Here is a 5813-nt window from a genome sequence, read left to right on the forward strand (position 1 = left end):
CTGATAATCTCGCCCAAGGGAGTGGATCTCGCCTAAGCAAAAGTATCAGAAAACCCACCCAGGTACTACGCGAGTTGTCGCTCAGGCGATGAACTCATGTTTTGAGCGAGAGCCCATCTCGCTCAGGCAAGGAGGTCTCGCCTAAGAGAGAGAGCGCGACAACACCATTGTTCCCCTCTTAGAGCTCTCGCTTAGGCGAAGGGAGCTCGCCTGAGCGAGGAGCTGGACGAGGATGCGTTCTTATTTTGTTACTTCTCTGTTCTTGGATGTTTGTCACATGCTTGATTGAATTACTATGTTAAAGCATGAGGTGGGTGAATATGCATGACTAAAGATGGTTTATGGGTGGTGAATGACGAGTTTGGCATGATCTTTGTATGGAATATAAATGAATGCTTGGTTATATATGTGGTCATGGATTTGGTATGAGCAGCTTAGTAGAGCAGTAAAGGTCACCACAAGTGCAAGCATCCGCTGAATTCGACTAATTATAAGTATCTGGATTAGCCGTGTCTTGAGTCTTAGTGTATTGTTTGAAAAGTCATAACATGATTGGTTGAAATATGCATCTTGGATTATGAAAGTGTATGTAATTGTATGATAAATCATTTTCTACTCTAGCTTACCCTTTCTGCTTGTTTGTGTTCCTGTGTGTGGTTTTCTCCTTTTGCGATGATCATCAATTTATTGATGTGAGCAGATGCGAGAACTCCCTGTGGTCATCAGGGTGATGGAGGTCTGCTGCATAGCCATCTGGACTGTTTTCTGCTCATCTGAATTTCTTTTAGAGTTATGGCCCATGTATTGTCTTGTCATTAGGCTTTATTTTGAAATATTGTCGATCCATTATTATACATGTTTACTAGCATCGTGGTGTGCCTTAGTTTATCCCCTGTTCTCTTGTGGACATCTGTAAGGAGTAGTATTTATACTCTGTGACTTCATCTCTTATATTATTTTGTGTGGCATCTCATTCAATTAAGGATGGGATGTTACAAATTAGGTAAACAAACTAAAATATTATAATAAAATATATTTAAAACATTAAATAAATTTAATAAAATTTGGTTAAAAAAATTAAATTTACATATTTATAAAATTAAAAAAGAAAACTAATTTAATTTTCATTTAAAATTAAAAAAGAAAAACATATTTAACCATACAGACGAAACATAATCAAAATTGACTGTTCGTTAAGCGTACAGATAAAATGAAGACGAGTTTTCAGTTTAAAGATAAAGGGTAAGGATGAAATAATGAACTTGACATTTAAGCTGCGTCGCTGTTATCTTATGGTCTATGAATAGTTGGCCCTCAATTAAATAGCCAGAGTTGTTCTATCAAATCAATTTCAATTATCGTTTTGTTAGCTCATTCACGTGATTCAATTTCGAGAGAAACTTATGACAGTACTATCTGATACGGTGTACAAAGTTGCAGACGTTATTTTCAAATCTCGATTGAAGAGAAAGGTTCTGGAACTTTTGCAGTTTCCGTGAAAGCCTTATCTTCCACATAAAATAGATAAAGAACTGCTCACTTAAATCATATAATATCTTACGTTGGACCGTATAATAAGATATTCTCTGTACATGTTAACCCAAAGAGAAGATAAGCCTTGCATAGACTTTCGTCGGCATTCGTCGGCATTATCTGCAACTGCATCCACCAGTTACACTAAAAAGTCATGTGTAGTTTCTCCTACTCAGTGAGAAACATAATTTATGCGCTAAATAAATGCTTATTTCGTTGTAATAAATTGACGCATGGCTAATATAATAAGATTAGACACTAAAAAAAATAGCCATTCATTTCAATAATTTATATTAAAATATTATGTAATTAAATAAGATAAATAGAAATAAAATATTGATATTTTAAAGATCAATTTGAATAATTTTTTTAAAATTTATGATTTAATTAAAAAAATCTAATTAAAAACAAACTTAAAATTTTCTAACTAAATTTAGGACGAAGTGAGTAATTAAATCTTTTACAATTTAATGACTTTATAACAATGTTTTATTTTAAGTTTTAGTACATTTTTTTCTTATAGTTTTACTATGTATGTTATGCTAAGATATTAAGATGTTTTCTGATCGTAGAGCCACTAAGTTATTGACCTGATAAATTATTAAGCTTTAATATTCCAAAAAATAATACTATACACATTTATCAGCTCCGATTACATTCTCTGAAATGTTTAAATTGTTCATACTTATATTTTCTTTTCCACAATAAAAATGGAGGCGATTGTTAAAACTAGATGATACAACACACTTCATCAGATAAAAGCTCTAAATAGTTTTGATGATAATACATACTATAAAATGATAATAGTAAATATTATTATTCATCTAACTGTTATATTTTATATAATTTTATTACATAAAATTATTATTCTGTTGTTATTATTTTGGATTAACATTAATAATAAATTAATTTATTTGTTAATATTAATTATTGTATGGGTAATATATATATATATATATATATATATATATATATATATATATATATATAATTTTGGGTATTCTAATGAACGATCCGTGATGGGGTTGGATTGTTTAATAAATGGTCTGTGATGGGTTTAAATAATCAGATACATTTTGAGAGGTCCCTGATCTCTGCTGAGGGGTTATAAAACTGATACCCATTAGTCAGTTTTTAAGGAACAACGTAAAATATTCTTACGTTTGAGAATATCCATCAGAAAGAGAACAATAACATCTCATACTACGTGCTTTCATAGATCCTTCATTAGTTCCAAGTACACAATTTTTAACTCATACTTGAATATATTGTATTATTGTATCTTATACATATTTTATTTCTATCAATTGGTATCAAAGCCTATTAAGATACAAAATATAATTATTCATTATTCTTTTGGAAAGTGTATCATAATATTGAAAATTTAATAGAGGGGATTAATTACTGTTTAAAACCCTAATTAAGGAAACCCCAATAATGATAATCTTCTCTCTCTCGGTAGACCCAATTTTGTGGGTTTTATGTTTGCACAAAAGAACCTCTTATATGTTTGCACAGTGCAAACCTAATTGTTCTTGAAAATCCTAATCGGTAGCCATGTGCAAATTGAGTTTCGGACCAATAAATTTTTTTCGAACCCTTCTTCTTCCTACAATGGTGGACATGATTCGCGGTCAAAGTCTTGGTGACGCATTCTCAAGCGACGTTGTAGTGGCTCCCGGTTTGGGTGCGTTTTGGGGAGTTGCGATCTTGTTTATGTCTAGTAATGTTGCAAGGAGGAAGATGAGGTGTTGGTCCCGTCTGCAAGGATCACAATGCTGCATCGGAGGTCGTTTTTGTTTGTGCACAACGGTGGTCATTTTTTGTTCGCGGTCGTGCGCAAGAATGATGATGATCACTTTTGGTGGCACATATTTCGCACCTTAATGGCCATGTGCACTGTGTGTCAGTTTCTTTTTTGAATCTTTCAAAACATTAATTATCTATCAATTAACCAGCCTCACTATAATGAGTGTAGCTAAAAATTGCAGCGGCACCTTTAAAAATAATAATAATAATAATAATAATAAATTAATAAAATAATTACATTTAATAATAATAAAATAAATAAATAATAATTAAATTAATAATAATAACGATTATTATTATTATTATTATTATTATTATTATTATTATTATTATTATTATTATTATTATTATGATTTCATGCATTATATAATTTATTATATTTTTGTTAAGCATGATATAATTTTATATAATTGTTAACTCACCTATCGTGGGTACACTTGTATGAAATTTTATGGAAATGATATAATTTAAATATTTTATTAATTAATTTGATATTACATTAATATTAATTATACCCTATCAGTATTTTATTATTAATGCATTTTACTTTTCTTGATACAATGTATTTTTTGAATTTTATTATGTTAATTATTTGTCTTGTACCCTATCAGTATTAGATTTCTTTTGACATGAGATGTGCATTGTATTTTATTATATTTTATGTTTTGTTTTATTTCTTATTTATTATGATTCGGGACCCTTAGGCGGGATCATAGTGAATGAGAAATAATTTGATATCATAGGCATATTTGCTATGTATTCAGAAACATTTATTTTGTTTATTTACACAATAAGTGTGTATTAAATGTTTCTTTGTTATTTTGATACCAGCTTCTTTACCTATGCCATTGACTTCGGTCAAAACTTTAAATGGGACAAATTTTGAGGACTGGAAAGAATCTTTAGATTTGTATCTAGCAATTACCAACATGGATTTTTCCTTGAGAGAAGCAAAACCTTTAGCTCTTACGCCTGAGTCCACTATTGTCCAAAGAGCTTCTCGTGAAAAATGGGAACACTCGAACAGGGTGTGCTTGATGGTGATGAGATATACCATGGAGAAGTCTATTCGATAGAGCATTCCGGATAATGACAATGCTAAGGATTTTATGAGATCAGTTGGTGAGAAGTTTAAAACTTTTGATAAAGCTTAAAAGGGTCAATATCTGTCACTTCTTGAGAAGACCAAATATGATGTTGTCAGTGGTGTTCGTGAGCATATGATGAAGCTTGTGCACTATTATAACAAACTCAAATCTCTAAAGGTAGATCTTGGTGATAGTTACTTGATTTGGCAGGTTATGGAATCTCTTCCTTCTCAGTTTGATGTGTTGAAGACTTCTTACAACACTCAAAAGGAGGAATGGACAATTGATGAAATGATAGCTATTATTTCTCAAGAGGAAGCATCGATTAAAAAGACCAAGTCTCATAGTGTGTAGTTTACAGCTACTACTTCAAGCACTAAACCTGTGAAAAAGGGCTTCAAAGGTAAATCTCGTCCTGAAAAAGGGAACACAGGGAAAGCACCAATGGTTTTAGAGCCTAAGAAGAAGTACTTCAAGGGAAATTATGCCTATTGTAAGAAATTTGGACACAAGCTAGCTGATTGTTATATTCTTAAGAAGAAGAATGCTGATAAGGAAGGTATACTCCTATATGCTCTAGCTTGTTTTGAATCTAATGTTATTGATGTTGCTCCCAATTCTTGGTGGTTAGACTCGGGTGCTACTATTCATGTTGTGAATTCTTTACAGGGGTTCACAAGTCTGAGAAAACCAAGTGATGTCGAGGCCAAGATTATCATGGGAGATGGAGCTAGAGCACTAGTTGAAGACATATGAGTAGTTTCTTTAAATTTACCTTCTGGACATGTTTTGTTATTAAAAGACGTTGTTTATGTACCTTCTATGAGAAGAAATTTGATTTCAGTTTCAGTTTTGGACAAATGTAGCTACACTTTTGAATTTGGCAATGGTAAACTTGTTGTTTATTTCAATTCAATTATTGTTGGCTCAGGAGTTTTATATGATGGACTTTACATGCTGAATCTGAATGATATGTTTGTTAATTCTGTTATTGGACATAAACGTAGTAGAGTTGATGAAAATTCCTCTATGTTGTGGCATAGACGTCTGGGACATATTTCTAGACCTCGGATTGAGAGGTTGATTAAAGAGGGGATTCTGCATGATTTGGATTTTTCTGATTTTGATACTTATGTTGATTGTGTTAAGGGCAAGCTTACCGCAAAAGTAAGGAATACATGAGCAAACAGAAGTGATAATGTGTTGAAGCTTATTCATACTGATATATGTGGACCTATCACACCCACTTCCATGGGCAGATATAGGTATTTTATTACGTTTATAGACGATTATTCCCGTTTTGGCTGGATAGATCTCCTACAGGAAAAATCAAGTTCCTTGGATGCTTTTAAGTCTTTTAAAGCTACTATTGAGTTGAAAACA

The sequence above is a fragment of the Vigna unguiculata genome, chromosome 5 (genome assembly GCF_004118075.2).
Source record: "Vigna unguiculata cultivar IT97K-499-35 chromosome 5, ASM411807v1, whole genome shotgun sequence".
In the NCBI taxonomy this organism is placed as follows: Eukaryota; Viridiplantae; Streptophyta; class Magnoliopsida; order Fabales; family Fabaceae; genus Vigna; species Vigna unguiculata.